This window comes from Neoarius graeffei, chromosome 1 (genome assembly GCF_027579695.1).
Source record: "Neoarius graeffei isolate fNeoGra1 chromosome 1, fNeoGra1.pri, whole genome shotgun sequence".
Lineage (NCBI taxonomy): Eukaryota > Metazoa > Chordata > Actinopteri > Siluriformes > Ariidae > Neoarius > Neoarius graeffei.
The window spans coordinates 25,982,663-25,999,449 of NC_083569.1; the positions used below are offsets into that span (position 1 = coordinate 25,982,663).

The 16,787-nt window shown below is 40.1% G+C and overlaps 4 non-coding genes across 4 annotated transcripts; 1 reads left to right on the plus strand and 3 right to left on the minus strand.

Annotated features, from left to right (window-relative positions):
- Nucleotides 1–369: 369 nt before the first annotated feature.
- trnat-ugu (transfer RNA threonine (anticodon UGU)) lies at nt 370–442 on the minus strand. Its single transcript has one exon. It is a non-coding gene; the product is annotated as a tRNA-Thr (tRNA).
- A 2,981-nt stretch (nt 443–3,423) lies between these two features.
- trnat-agu (transfer RNA threonine (anticodon AGU)) lies at nt 3,424–3,496 on the minus strand. The gene has a single exon. It is a non-coding gene; the product is annotated as a tRNA-Thr (tRNA).
- Nucleotides 3,497–8,639: 5,143 nt separating this feature from the next.
- trnaf-gaa (transfer RNA phenylalanine (anticodon GAA)) lies at nt 8,640–8,712 on the plus strand. The gene has a single exon. It is a non-coding gene; the product is annotated as a tRNA-Phe (tRNA).
- Nucleotides 8,713–16,705: 7,993 nt separating this feature from the next.
- On the minus strand, nt 16,706–16,787 carry trnas-gcu (transfer RNA serine (anticodon GCU)). Its single transcript has one exon. It is a non-coding gene; the product is annotated as a tRNA-Ser (tRNA).

The following is a 16,787-nucleotide window of genomic DNA, read 5'->3' on the forward strand; positions in this document are numbered from 1 at the left end:
GTTTTCAAGTGTGGGGGCTTTTAAGCCAAAACTTGGTGCTTTTGTTGGCCACAAGCTGAAGGCCTGGCAAGTCAGGGTGTGTAAGAATGTATGTATGGCACAGCAGGCCACTCCAAAAATCCACCAGAATGCAGGAACATCTACTAAATCCAAAATCTCAAACCCCCCCCCCCCCCCCCCCCCCCCCCCATTGTCCATCTCCAGCTGGACGACCCACAAACAAAACACCAGAATGCAGGGGGACAAGTGAATATCAAACTGAATACAAAATTCCCACTTACTGCATGGTGTGTGAAAAAATTTGCCGTCGACCCCCCCAAAAAAAATTTCACTCCAAGGAATTTTGAAAAGTTGGCAGCCCTGCCTTACAGGCCCCAGTGAGGATTGAACTCACGACCCCTGGTTTACAAGACCAGTGCTCTCACCACTGAGCTATGGAGCCTTAACTCTTTCACAGCTGCTGAAGCTTGGGGCCACAGCAGAACCTTGAAGCCCCTGCAGCGATCCTCAAAACAGCCCACAGAAATTGGTGTCACATCACTCACAACTTTAGTTCTTAGCTGCAGTTAGCTTCTGTTTACTATTTGTCTCACAAAAAAAGACACACATTTTAAATAATGTGGTGTGTCAATCGTAGAGTGGGCTGTGGACTGTACATTCTGGCTACTTTCTCATCTGAGCTAACAAAAACACTGGACAGGCCAAGCCCTCAAGAGATGAACCATAAGCGCCATGAGTGACCTCCTGATCTTCAGGCTCTTCATGTGGGGTCATCCTCAGCAGCAGCCAATGGTTTTCAGGTGATGAGAACTCCAACCAAAACAATCCAAACAGTATTTTTGGTTGCATGTCTGTGAAGATTCTCAGTCATCCAGGTCATAGTAAACTGTGGGTGGTAAAAGAGAGCAACTGGACTTGCTTGAAGATTCTTGAAGACGTTTCACCTCTCATCCGAATACTTCTTCTGTCTTAGAAGCCTTTCGGATGAGAGGTGAAACGTCTTCAAGAATCTTCAAGCAAGTCCTGTTGCTCTCTTTTACCACCCACAGTATTTTTGGTCCTTTTTTTTATCCTCTGCCCAAACGAAGTTTGGCGGGGGATATAGAAACGGGTTCCATCTGGTCATGTTTTCATTTCCAGGCCATATCTTTAAAACTACTGAAGATATTTTCATGAAACTTTGTATACGTATCAAGCAACATGTGAACTGCTGTGTTTTGCTATTAATTTTCAAATTTTTACATAAAAAAATAGATTTTGAATTAGTTCCTAAGAACAATGTTCATTTCCAGAGCATATATCCAAAACTATTCATGATACGGATTTGAAACTTGGTATGTATGTTAACAAGATAATGTATATGTGCCTTTTGATTCTAAGAAATGTGAGAAATTTAAATTTTTAGCTCACCTGGACCAAAGGTCTGGTGGGTTTATGCCATGGGCTGCTGAGGTCAGTGTAAAGAGGTATGGTTGGTTTCCTGCAGCAGAACTTGAAAAATGTGACAATATCTTGAAACTTGGTATATAGTTGGTATATAGGGTGAGGGGTATACTGTAGATGACTGTCTTCATGTTGTTTTTAACTTGTAATTTTCTTAACCTCATGCTTTTTCCATGTACATCTCATAGAGTTCTTGTCCCGAGTTTCCTAGTGCTAAAAGTTGGAATTGTGTAACCAGGAACTTACAAATATTTGCAGCATGATAAGAATCCTTTAGAGTTTTAATTGAAGTCTTTTGTTTATGATGTCAAAGGCTCACTGATAGAGACTTGAGTGCAACATTCTTTGAAGAAACTTTATAGTCAGGGAGCATATGTAACCTACTTTGCAAAATTTGCCAAGTCTGGTTTCTCAGTATTAACCCTTTATTTACATCCCAAACATTATTTTTACTTGTTGTAATGTCAGCAATCACCATTTTCACCAAAAAAGGAAATGCTAAATATCGCATGTAAAAATGTAAAAAAAAACAACAACCATATATCCGTATCACTTAAGTCCATTATAACATCTGTATTTTTTTTTAATTACCCATTTACTAACTTTATATGAATAGAAATCATATATTTACATGATATTATCAAGTTAAGTTTAAAATGAGACATTTAAGTACATTGAGAACATAAAAAAAACAGAAATATTTTACACTGTTGGTACAGAACTTGAGAATATTTATAGCTTATCTACATTCCAGAACTCAGCTCACAATCTCTCATTTTAGAAATTTCTGTGATACATTTATTACTAAGCTGCTCGCAGTTTTTATTTTTTTATTTTTTTTATGTCCAAACTACATCAAGAAGTAACACTCTGCCTAAGGATTCAAACACAAAACACGAAGATAAAAGCAGTTATTGGTAACACATATTATGACCAGAACAGCCACTGGACTATTTTCAAAAGTAAACAATGTCACTTTCACAACTAGACAATGTCAGTTTCCTCTGTATCTGCTGGACTGTCTGTTGTTCTGTGTGGAGAGTGCATGGACAGATAAGCATCAGACAGCGGACATTTCAGTAACTCTATAACTAACAGGTTCACTAGTTATCTACAATTTTTAAGAAATAGTTATATTCTTAATTATGGCAGACATCTGAGACAAGCATGCAAACATACAGACAGGCAAAGATAGACACACAAAGAAGCGACTAACTTGCTGAAATATTTTTTGCAACAAATCTCACAGTTATGGGACCCCAACAGAAAATCAGTCACCTTGTTAAACACTTTTTTTCATCAATCTTGAAACAAACATACTTTTAGATAAAGAATCTATAGAGTAACAAACTCCGAAAAGCAGAAAGTTATGTCAGTTGAATAGACTGAGCAGCACACCACCTCTGAGGTTCTAACTGATCCCACTCGGTAGTTTAGGTCCTTTTAGGGTTAAATGGGTATCTAATGTATGAACCCTGCTTTTGACCTGAGTAAAAAGGTTGCGTGCCATAAATAACACCTATTATGGATATAATAATTGCATATTAATGATGTAATACTTTTATACCAATTTCCTATATGTGGTTTCAGGGCTCTTTTTATGCACAAAGTTCCCCTGCATAATTAACTATGAAACAGCAGCCTACAAACATTACAACAAGCCCAGATTTATGAATTCATATCTGAACTTGTATATTATTACCAAAAACAAGACTTAGTAAATTTTGCAAAGTAGCCTCCAAATATAAACAAATACCACCTGACAATGGGCATTGATGGAGACTTGAGGGCAAAGTGCTTTGTAGAAATTACACACCAAAGACAACTTCAGATCCTCCAAACTGTCCATATGAGGCCCTTCTGACCAGCAGAAAGTGGTCTTCAGGTGATGAGAAATCATAAAAGCACTTTCTGGTGTCAGTGTTCTCAATATCTCCTCTTTTACCTAGATCATCATTCCACCTTCAAAGCATTCCTTGTAGGCCCCAGTGAGAATTGAACTCACAACCCCTGGTTTACTAGACCAGTGCTCTCACCACTGAGCTATGGAGCCTTAACTCTTTCACAGCTGCTCAAGTTTGGGGCCACAGCAGAACCTTGACTGTGAAAGTTTTTCAAAATTTCTACTTTCCTGATGTTGCATTTGGTGAACTTTTACTCATATATTACTTTTCTGAAGTTATTTTTATTGGGTCATGCAAAAACCTCCCGCACCCAACATCACCTCACTTTTGATAAATGCATGTATATTAAAGAAATAAATCATGATTATAAAATAAATTCATTGAAAAATGTGTAAAGTACTTTTATATAACAATAAATTGCTTCACAATTGTTGTAATAATAATTATAATTTTAATTAAGTATTAATTAACAATTATAATTATTATTACAACAATTGTTAAGCAATTTATTGTTATATAAAAGTACTTTACACATCTTTCAATGAATTTATTTTATAATCATAATTACTATTTGCCTCACAAAAAAAGGACACACATTTTAAATAATGCAGTGTGTCAATGGACTGTACATTCTGGCTACTTTCTCAAGTATTTTTCAAATTTTTACATAAAAAATAGATTTTGACTTAGTTTCTAAGAGCAATGTTTGTTTCCGGAGCATATATCCAAAACTATTCATGATACGGATTTGAAACTTGGTATACATATTAACAAGGTGATGCAGATGTGCCTTTTCATACTAAGAAATGTGAGAAATTAAAATTTTTCATGTTTCCATGGAAACAATTTCAGACTAAGTCTCTCAGGTTAGTCTGAGGTTTTGTTTCCAGAGCAGAACTTGAAAACTATGAGTGGTATGGTCTTGAAAGTTAGTCTATGCCTATCTCTGAGTAGTTTGCCATGATCGTATAGTGGTTCGTACTCTGCGTTGTGGCTGCAGTAACCCTGGTTTGAATTTGGGTTATGGCAAGAAAAAAAAAAAAAAAAAAGCTACCTAATTTTGGGTGGCATGGTGGTGTAAGTGGTTAGCATGGTTCCCTCACAGCAAGAAGGTTCTGGGTTTGCAGCCAGAGGGGGCCTTTGTGTATGGAGTTTGCATGCTCTCCCTGTGTCTGGGTGCTCTGGTTTCCCCCACAGTTTAAAGACATGCGATTAGGTTAATATGGGATGGCCTTGAGCAAGGCACCTAACTCCCAACTGCTCCCTGGGTGCTGTTAGCATGGCTGCCCACTGCTCTAGGTATGTGCGTGTGTGGGTTCACTGCTTCAGATGGGTTAAATGCAGAGAGGAAATTTCACAAGTGTATGATGAATAAAGTTGTGCTTTCTTTCTTTTCTTTATGTGTTGATTAAGTAATGTATATGTGCCTTTTAAGACGAAGAAATGTGAGAAATTTTAATTTTTAGCTCACCTGGACCAAAGGTCCGGTGGGCTTATGCCATGGGCTGCTGAGGTCAGTGTAAAGAGGTAGGGTTGGTTTCCTGCAGCAGAATTTGAAAAATGTGACAAATAATATCTTGAAACTTGGTACATTGGTATATAGGGTGAGGGATATAGATGACTCTGTCTTCTTTTTTAACGTAATTTTCTCAACCTTTCAAATTTTCTCAATGCTTTTTCCATGTACATCTCATGGAGTTCTTGTCCCGAGTTTCCTAGTGCTATGTAACCAGGAACTTACAGATATTTACAGCATTATAAGAATCCTTTAGAGCTTTAATTGAAGTATTTTTGTTGGTGTCAAAGGCTCGATGATAGAGACTTATGTGTAACATGTTTTGAAGAAACTTCTCCTTCCTCAGCAGCAAGAACTCACAAGCACCACTCCTCTCAGGTCCCAATATTTTTAGATCAGAACCTGAGACGGAATCTTTCTCCCTTCAGGTCTGTCAAAGGCCCCAATGAGGATTGAAGGAGGAAATAAGAAACACAAATAAATAAAACACCCAGTTTCTTTCTCTCTCTCTGTGCAACCTTCACTCGATCCAGCAAACTTCACACACAAAATGCATCACACCTCTTAAGGGCTAATGGCTTGGTGGCATCTTTCATAATATTACAAAGAGCAGCAGCTGGTTTGTTCCTCAGTGAAATAACAGGCTTCATTTTTACAAAATCAATAAGTCAATCACATTGTAATAATAATAATAACTTGTCATACTAAATTATTTGTCATGATTTATACTTATTTACAGCAATTTCAGATCAGGCCAAATCTCCTAATGCAGCAAAACCACTGATAAAACAAATATAACAGGGAATTTAAACATTTAATAATGTATTAATTAGATTATATTTTTACAGATTAGAATGATTGATTTTTCATAATTCCATGAATTCTGCTGACAGTCGGAGTTGAAGACAGGTTCCCCATGTGAGCCTGAATGTAAAGCCAGGATGCTTCAGTAAGAATCAACAATCTGTCAGTAACAATGGTGACACTGTCATGTGGTGCTGTGGGCTGGAGCTTCATGAACCTTTATGATGTGAACATATCATAGTACAGAAAGAATACTTTCACTCAGCTGAGACCATTCATCATGTTCACTGTTATATTCATGTGTCTGTGGCTTTCACTCGGTGAGTTAACTTTGACTTTTCATGATTGCAGAAATATTAAGCGTTGAATTAGTGATTCATTTGTCTGTGTGGTGGGAAGAAAAATGAGAATGTGCATGTTCTCTTCTCTATGACAGGTGACTCCATGGCAGCTTCAATAAAGCCACTTTTCACACATACAGTTATAGATGAAGGCAGTGATGTTACTCTGTCCTGCAACTACGAAACAAGTGGTACAGGAAACTAACTGCACTGGTACAGACAAAATCTAAACTGGAGTTCCTTCTTTTTATATCCCAAAGTGGACATAAAAGTGACTCAATCCCACCACATCTCTCTGCTGAAGTGGATTAAAAGAATAACCAAGTGGATCTGCTCATCTCCTCTGCTGCTGTATCAGACTCTGCACTATACTACTGTGCTCTGCAGCCCACAGTGACAGGAAATCCAACTGCACTGTACAAAAACTTTCACACAGTTATATTATACTGAAGGCTGATCAACTCCTAAGGTTACACAATTCCGGATGATATAATATCAATGATATAATCAGTTAAAAATAAATAAATGGATGGTTTGAGAGGTCAGTAAAAATATACACTCACCTGCCAGTGTAATCAGAACTTGTTCTTGATTTGAAGATTCCTGTTCTTGGCTGCAGGAGTGGAACCAAGTGTGGTCTTCTGCTGTTGATTGCTGAGCTGCTTTTCTGCTCACTGTGGTTGTAAAGAGGTGCTATGAGTCGCTATATCCTTGCTAAAAGCACTAAACAAGTTTTCAATAAGTTCATATACATCCCACTTTCTAAAGTCAAGATCCTGCAGTGTCTGAATTTTACAATGATATTTGTGTGTTAGCTTTTTGTAATCCACAGTGATTTTACACAGTGAGGTGTGTTTTAGTGAAATGAAGTCATTATTGAGAATTTCTGATATATATTAGCCTGGTGGATACACAGTACAACTAGGAACAGATATTACACAGAATATAATCTTGTACCTTTTATATATTTACTTAAAAATTAGAAAATTGTCATGCTTGTGTGCAATCTACTTTCAGTGTTTCTTCTTTTTATAATAAACTGTTTATTGGTGAATTATTCTGAAATGCTTCAATATGTCTCAAGGCTTGTAAAAATATTTCTGCGAACAAAGACTAAACAATGGGAGAAAATCTTTCAGCAACATTGGTAACAGCCGAACATTGGCACCAGTTACCAGTTCTGTTCATACGAACTTTCATTTCTGAGAGGATCCATAAGCAAAACTCTTCTTTAACATAATGAGAGCATGAAAACTGATTCCATCATTGTCTTGATTGTTGGATTTTAAGTCATCCTTTTAATGTACATCTTATGTTTAATGACAGTTTTTCAATGAAAAATACTGTTTCACAAAAATGTTCAGTGATTCCTTGATGACTTCTGTTGAACGCGAGTTTGGATATTTGGGGTTTATATTCTTTTTTCAGTTTTTTTTTACACAATCTGTTTTTTTATTATACCAACACAAAAGCTATACAGTACAACAAAACAAAGACAACAGTGCACAAACAATGAACGCAAGATGTGCAATGAACCAAATGAATAGGTAGATTTTCAAAAGTGCAAATTAAATCATTATGTGATTCATACAGTATCAGTGATTTCTATCATTTTTTCTATTACCATTTTCTACACCGCAAAACAATACTGGAGACACCAAAACTTAAAAAAAAAAAAAAACATATGGAATACACACACAACTATGTGACATACAAAAAAGTTAAAAAAAAATTCCCACAGGAATGACAGACTGCAGAAGAAACAAGGGGATACAAAAATTAGAACAACAGGGACAATAGAAAGAAAAGAGCAATGACAAAGCCTACACAATACCTACACAACAATCGCAATAGAAAAGAACAGTAAAAGATAGTGCAAAAACCCCATCATCCCACCAGCCACCAGCGAAGCAGGCAGGGGCCCAATACATACACAGCAACCACCGATGGGTCACATCACCGCCTCCAGGACCCCAGACAGACCAAACACAGGGCAGCAAACGGGAGAGTAGAGCCGACACCAGTGCGCAGCTTTGTCCTCGACCTGCACTGCAACGACCTCATGCCATCTCTCCTGCACATCTAACATTGTGTGTGTGTGTGAGAGACAAAGATTTTGATCATATAATCAAAATCTCTCTATTCTTTATTCAGTTTTTTATTTCACAATCTATTTTATACACTACACACAGATCAAAACCTCTCTCTCTCTCTCTCTCTGTGCATGTGTGCACTTATAAGGGAGATCATTATCCACTTGACACTGTGGATAACAGTTGAAATAATCAAGACTGCATGATTGGGGGGTAACAGTGAAATGAGCGAGCACAGAGAACACATTTACCTCATTATTTAGCTTATTATTTGCTCATTCTTTCATGTGAACATTTGTTCATTTAATTAAAAACATGCTTGGAATAAAACAAATTGCCAACAACATAAAAGAGTTTCATTAATCAATTACCACATTACATATGTAATGCTTCCAGATCATACTATCTATTATTTTAAACACTTTATATTTCATTAGATTTTGGTTCAAAAGGAACACCATGTGACCTTACCGATTGGATTTAGCAACTACTCATGTTTATATCGGTGACGTGACTGCTCAGATGGTGACATGCTCTTGCTGAAATAGCTCAGTAGGGAGAGCGTTAGACTGAAGATCTAAAGGTCCCTGGTTCAATCCTGGGGTTCGGCACTGAGGGGTGTGTTCATCTAAGTCTTTGACACTTAAGGGGTGTGTCGTTCAAGTGTAGCTGATGGAAAAAAGCAGAATTTTGATCCATTGTAGCCCAAAGTCAGCAGGCCACTTGCAGAATGAATGGGTTTGATTTGTACCAACCAGTGGCGGTTCTAGACCAAAATTACTAGGGGGGCCGAGGTGGGGCCAGTGTTTTTTCAAGGGGGCACATATGGACAAAACATGGCAATATTTAAGCGTTCAAAACGTTTTGTTTAGTTTATCTCTCATCATCTCTAGCCGCTTTATCCTTCTACAGGGTCGCAGGCAAGCTGGAGCCTATCCCAGCTGACTACAGGCGAAAGGCGGGGTACACGCTGGACAAGTCGCCAGGTCATCACAGGGCTGACATATAGACACAGACAACCATTCACACTCACGGTCAATTTAGAGTCACCAGTTAACCTAACCTGCATGTCTTTGGACTGTGGGGGAAACCGGAGCACCCGGAGGAAACCCACACAGACATGGCGAGAACATGCAAACTCCACACAGAAAGGCCCTCGCCGGCCCCGGGGCTCGAACCCAGGACCTTCTTGCTGTGAGGCGACAGCGCTAACCACTACACCACCGTGCCACCCGCTGTTTAGTTTATTTAAAACCAAAACAAAATACATTAGGCATAAATACAATGAGAAACATTCTGTCTCAATAGCCTAAACATAAAATAAATTGTGTTCAATAAATCTTAAAACCATGTTTCTCTTTTTTGTAAAATAAGGTTTCTATTTTTGCATACAATGAATCTTTTCTTCAGATGTGGCTGCACTGGAGTGTCGTCCAAGCACTTGCTGATATCTGGAGAAAGATGAATACAGTAAATATGAGAGTGCTACTGAGAACAACATTTATCATTATTCATTTATTAATTTATTATTATATCTATTATTTTTATTTTATATTTATTAATTATTATTCAGACTTCACACTTTCAGGGTAGGCTATATGAATTGTAGGCCAACACTGCTCACACACACGCATTTGTTCAACATCACAAACCTGATGGTGCTGTACTTGATATGCATGGTGAATCTGGTTGTCCCAATGACTCGTTGGGTTGTCCCTCATTCTGTCCTTCAATCTGATCCTGAATGTCTTCATCCTCACTCTCAGATTGCCTTTCAGATGCCTCACTTTCCACCTCTCCAACCACCACCTCTGGCTCTCTCTCCACCTCTGGCTCTCTCTCCTCTTTCATAATCTTCATCTTCCTTACTCTCTCTATGTTGCTTTTTGCCAACAGTGGCAAAAAAGGACATAATGTCCTTCTTGCTTCTTTTCATGATGATAGCCTACAGTAGGTCTATACTAAAAAGTAAACGGAGAGGAATGTAGCCTCTACATATCACAAGGCCATTCGAGTTTTACAAGAAGGTTAAACACTGTCGGTTATTTTACTCATTTCCCAAAAATATTAAGTTAGGCTACTTATCGCTGTGCAACGCACTTTTAAGAAAGAGCAATAAAACGGATTTATTATTGTAGTGAACAACAACAGTAAAACACGGATATGTGCAAACACTGATGTTACAAAATTGAATAATTTTCCTTACCTTCGCTTCTTTGCAGTAGCCTAGTTCTTGCAGGGCTGCAGCTGTTATCTCTCACGTCCGAAGTTTACAATTCGTGCTGCTGCTGATCTTTCTGCTGCAGGTAACAGTGTGTGTGTAGTGCTTTAAGGAGTCCGTGTAGAACACTCCGTCATGTCAGTTCCGATCTTCGAGCCAGCGCATGTCGAAATTAATAAAGCTTATTATCTGTTCAGCACAGGGGCCACAACAGGGGCCAGGAGCAATTTTACAGGGGCACTGGCCTCCCCTGGCCCCCGTTTAAAACCGCCTATGGTACCAACAAAGAGAGGTAACTTCAAGCCGACAGGACAGTTTGGTGTCTGCTCCATAAAGATAAATTTGTGAGGCAGATTCACATAGAAGGATTTGATTGATGTCTGGTATGCGGAGCAGTTCCTACGATCTGGAAACAAAAGTCAGTAACGCCATCCCAAAGAGCTCACCGCACAGGAAGGGTCAAGCTTGCGTTTAACCTGTTGCTTGAATTTATGAGTTGTCCATCGGCATCGCCAGACCCATTTTACTGGGGCACATGCCCCAATACATACCTGCTGTGATCCAGTAAAATTTCCTGATCACATTTCAGAAACAGTAATGTATTTGGCACTGCAGAATAACCGTACACTGTAAAAAATTGCAGCCTCATTTAGTTATGTCCACTTACTACCTCTCTTTAACACAAAGAGCTCTGACAAGTTTTGGATTTTGAACTCAACTTTATGAGTTTTAGAAAGTAAAACTTATTGCTATCCATTGTGTTGACTATTTGAGAATTTCGCAGATTTGTATGTGTTGACTGAACTTGGGTTTGTAAGTCATCAGTTGGAAAAAAGGAGAGGAAAAATAAGGTGGGAATGGGGGATGGGAGCTACAGGAAAAAACAACTGTTTGCAGTGTCTTTAAGGCAACATTGAAGAATTGGAATACATTGCAGATAAGTAATATTTCAAATTCTATCCAAAATATACACATTTTGCAGTAAACAAGAAGGGACTTCATCCACCGGCGGAAGAAGACTATTTCCCTAACAATGGCCTGTTAAAATAAGCGGAGCAATACAACACTGTCTGTACTGAGTGCAACTGGAAAACCGGATTGTCGAGAGACGCGTGAGTTTTTCATGCAGCATCAGTGCCATGTGAGTTTAATAATCTTTAATTCACTATTTTTCCATTAACTGTCGGTGCAGTAATGTAATAACAGTAACTAGGTTGTGTTTTTTAATAGCAGGGAAAAGCTAAATTCGTGCCTTTGATTATAAGCTAATGGCTTGGTGGCATCTTTCATAATATTACCAAGAGCAGCAGCTGGTTTGTTCCTCACCTCAGGCTTCATTATTAGATTAGGGATAAAATTAGCTCATGTTTTAAGTCGTTCAAATTCTGTAAAGCTGCTTTGCGACAATGTTTATTGTTAAAAGCGCTATACAAATAAACTTGATTTGATTTGATTATTACTAGTAATAATAGCTTTTATACTAAATTATTTATCATGACTTATTCACAGCAATTTCTGAGAAGGCTAAAGTCCCTAATGCAGCAAAACCACTTATAAAACAAATGCAACATGAAATTTAAAGATTTAATGATTTATTTATTCAATTACGGTATATTTTTACAGACCAGAATGATTGATTTTTCATAATTATATGAATTCTGCTGACAGTCGGAGTTGAAGACAGGTTCCCCATGTGAGGCTGAATGTAAAGCCAGGATGCTTCAGTAAGAATCAACAATCTGTCAGTAACAATGGTGACACTGTCATGTGGTGCTGTGGGCTGGAGCTTCATGAACCTTTATGATGTGAACATATCATAGTACAGAAAGAATACTTTCACTCAGCTGAGGCCATTCATCATGTTCACTGTTATATTCATGTGTCTGTGGCTTTCACTCAGTGAGTTAACTTTGACTTTTCGTTATTGCAGAAATATTCAGCATTGAATTAGTGATTTATTCATCTGTGTGGTGGGAAGAAAAATCAGAATGTATGTGCATGTTCTCTTCTTTATGACAGGTGACTCCATGGCAGCTTCAATCAAGCCACTTTTTACTCATACAATTATAGATGAAGGCAGTGATGTTACTTTGTCCTGCAACTACAAAGCAAGTGGTAAAGGAAACTACCTGCACTGGTACAGACAATATCCAAAATCTAAACCTGACTTCCTTCTTTATATATCACAAAGTGGATATAAAAGTGACTCAATCCCACCATGTCTCTCTGCTGAAGTTGATGAAAAGAATAACCAAGTGGATCTGCTCATCTCCTCTGCTGCTGTATCAGACTCTGCACTATACTACTATGCTCTGCAGCCCACAGTGACAGGAAATCCAACTGCACTGTACAAAAACTTTCACACAGTTATGTTATACTGAAGGCTGATCACTTGTCAAAGTTACATAATTCCAGAAGTTATAATATCAATGATATAATGAGTTAAAATAAATAAATGGGGCGTTAGATCAGTCAATAAAATCTATATTCAGTGTGTCTTGGCTTGGGGCGGCACGGTGATGTAGTGGTTAGCGCTGTTGCCTCCCAGCAAGAAGGTCTGTGTTCGAGCCCCGTAGCTGGCAAGGGCCTTTCTGTGTGGAGTTTGCATGTTCTCCTTGTGTCCGCATGGGTTTCCTCCAGGTGCTCCGGTTTCCCCCACAGTCCAACGACATGCAGGTTAGGTTAACTGATAACTCTAAATTGACCATAGGTGTGAGTGTGAATGGTTGTCTGTGTCTATGTGTCAGCCCTGTGATGGCCTGGCGACTTGTCCAGGGTGTACCCTGTCTTTCGCCCGTAGTCAGCTGGGATAGGCTCCAGCTTACCTGCGACCCTGTAGAACAGGATAAAGCGGCTAGAAATAATGAGATGAGGTGTCTTGGCTCTGTCTCTTGCTCCAGATCTATGTTCACACTCAGGATCACACTTTTTGGTTGCTAAGTACAATGATTTCGTAGATTTTTGTTATTGTTGTCAATGGCTTCATAATATATTCAAAACACACACACACACACAAATACTTTCAAGATTCATAATGGCCATTTTAGTCTTGCCTTGCCTGACCATAGTTTTCATTGATATCGCTGTTTAAAGATCGTGATGGCCAAATGAGACTTCGAAGCGCATATCAAGAATAAGGGGGCAGATGAAGCCCCGCTTTGAGGCTTTGTATCGTTGAGCAGAAAACCACATGACCCATGATAAACAAGGCCTCGGTTGTGATTCACTAAAAGGTTCATTACTCAGACTCTCATTCAGCAGACTTCACTAGCGACCTACTGCTAAGAGAAATGTACAGCATGTTTAATTTCTACCTCGCGTCAATGTTCTGCCACTTTACATTATTCTTTGCATGTCCAGTAATTTGCACAATGTTCCATTTTAAAATAACTTATGTCATCAGATTTTTTTTGCTTGTTTGTTTTACTTATTTGCCCGTATGTTATTTGATGTTGACCCTCTGTCTCTCTCTTACACACACACACACTTTTGGCCCTTTTCCACTACCCTTTTTCAGCTCACTTCAGCTCACTTCAGCTCACTTCAGCCCGACACGGCTCGCGTTTCGACTACCAAAAACCAGCACGACTCAGCTCGTTTCAGCCCTGCTTAGCCCCTAAAACTCGCACCGTTTTGGAGTGGGGCTGAAGCGAGCCAAACCGTGCCGAGTGAGGCTGGGGGCGTGAGCAGACACTCCCCTGTGCACTGATTGGTGAGGAGGAGTGTCCTCACATGCCCACACACGCCCCGCGAGCGCGCTGGGATCTGTAAACACCGCAAACCTGGAAGAATAATAATTACGAATTACGAGAATTTCTGAAGCCTTATGCGCCTCGCCTCATCTATACGCTCTTGCCAGTATCTGTTGGCGTTGTCGGTGACAACAAGCCACAGCACCAAGACCAGCAACACTAACGACTCCATGTCCTCCATGTTTATTGTTTACTATTCGGGTCGTGAGACTACCACTTAAAAGATCACTGAATCAGTGACATACAGAGCATCGTGGACGAGTTCGCGGAGCGCAAGGCTCGTCGTATGCCCTTCAAATAATGCGCGCAGTAGGCTATTGATGTTTTATTATGAGCCATGTACAGTATGTCACCTAATGTTTTTTTGTTTCTGAGTTACATGTTCGTTTGAAGGACTTAATGTACAAAATAACATAGTTGCAACCCGTAGTGTTGAAATTGGTAAACACAGTGCATTCAGTGAGGTTTGCACCGCCCTCCTTTTATTTCTGACTCTTCCTGTCACCGTTGCAACCTCTGAACGCTCATTCGTATGCCCTTCAAATAATGTGCGCAGTATAGGCTATTGATGTTTTATTATGAGCCATGTACAGTATCCTAATGTTTTTTGTTTCTGAGTTACATGTTCGTTTGAAGGACTTGATGTACTAAATAACATAGTTGCACCCGGTAGTGTTGAAATTGGTAAACACCGCAGTTGCGGACATTTTGTAGCCTAAAATGATGTTATGATAAGCTTTAATAAAGGGCCCGGTCATTTGCCCCGCCCCCGGCCCGGCTCTGACTTGTTCCGCCACTGTCACTGATGTCACTGTTTGCGCTGCTTAACGACATCACGTGACGTCCACCCACTTTCGCTAACTCCACCCAATGTGTCCACCCACTTCCAGCCAGCACGGTTCAGCGCGGTTGTAGTCGAAATGCAACTCCAACAGCCCCGCTCAGCTCGACTCAGCTCGACTCGGCACGGCACGGCTCAGCCGCGTTTGTAGTGGAAAAGCGGCATTAGTCTCTTTCTATGGATTTATGATCAGTATAATTTTGTCTGCACAATAAAAAGGTGTAGATAAACATAAAGGGAGTAAGCTTTGTGTTCAGTGCTTGTGTGATGGGACTGTGAGTGCTACTGCAGCCGTGCAGTGCACAGAGTAACTTTTAGGGGAACCTTTATTGATTTTTGTTGAGGAACAGATTTATTTTCACTGTGTTTGGATTGAGGTGATTCCTTTTCTTCGAAATTCCCTCCCCAGCCTCACGTGGTTCCCTCACGTGGTTTTCTTCTGAACGATCCATGCCTCGAGGCGGGGCTTCATCTGCCACACCCCCTTATACTCGACACGCGCTTCGGAGCCTCGGCTTCAGACGGCCATCACTATCGACCAATAATTGCTGATTATTGTCTGTCTGTGTTTTGTCACAGCATTAAATCATAATGTATTTTGTGTGTGTGAGCAGTTTAAGGACAGTTCCCCTAGCCTGGCTAACGCGACTTCAAAGCTCTCCGAGCATTTGGTCTGGCCAAGCTATTAAGCCAAACCGTTTCCCAGAGCCCGTGGTTGACCCGCCTCCCTGAAATGCCTCAGTTTGCTACTGATCGAAGCCAGAAAAGGCTGTGACTAAGCTTAAACCAATCACATCACTCTTTCCTCTGACGTATGCGACGCAACGGGGCTAACTGGTCGATTAAACTCTTACCGAAGCCGGTCGGGAGCAAGGCAAAAACGTCCTTTCTTTCAATAAATACCTCCAGGGCTGCTCTTTGCTCCGTTTTCAATGAGAACTTCCCGTTGAATGCTTTCAATACAGCATCTACCCCTGTGTTAAAGGCTTGCCGCTGCTCCATGTTCGTGATGTGAATGAAGCACTTCTGGCATAGATTATGTAAACAATCTATGGCTTCTGGTCGCAGTTCTACTACGTCACTGCCTTGAACACGCCTCTACCCAGGGCCGTTGGAGATGCTCAAAGTTGATTGGTTCCTGATTTTTCGGGAGCTTGGAAATGCTGTAGATAGCCTGCCTGGCCAGACTAAGCTCGGAACAGGCCCTCGTGTTGCGTCACGCTTAGGATGGGCGGGCCCAGGCTACAGTTCCCCCATTTCCCCCTGATGAAGTGATCAGCCAGGATGTGTTTCTATCTGACACTTAAAGACATTGATTTGAATTAAAAAGTCTGCAAAGGGAATAAATCTGAATTAATAGTACAGATCTTTGCACAGATAACGAGAAAAGGTGTCATGAATTAAGTTACAGGTGTTTACATTTTTCCTAAACCTTTGTTTGTTAAAATTACATTTTATATACTCTATGTTAATATTTATTTTTAAACCTTTATTTGTCATATGCACACTTCAAGCACAGTGAAATTCATTCTCTGCATTTAACCCATCTGAAGCAGTGAACACATGCGTACACACCCAGTGAGCAGCACCTTGCTCAAGGCCGCCCCACATCAACCCAACTGCATGTCTTTGGATTGTGGGGGAAACTGGAGCACCCGGAGGAAACCCACACAGACACAACATGAAAACTCCACACAGAAAGGCCCTCGCCAGCAGCTGGGTTCAACCCAGAACCTTCTTGCTGTGAGGCGACCGTGCTAACCACTACACCACCTAAAAGAACAGACATGCGATGAGGGTGGGACTCGAACCCACGCATGCAGAGCACAATGGATTAGCAGTCCATCACCTTAACCTCTCGGCCACCTCACC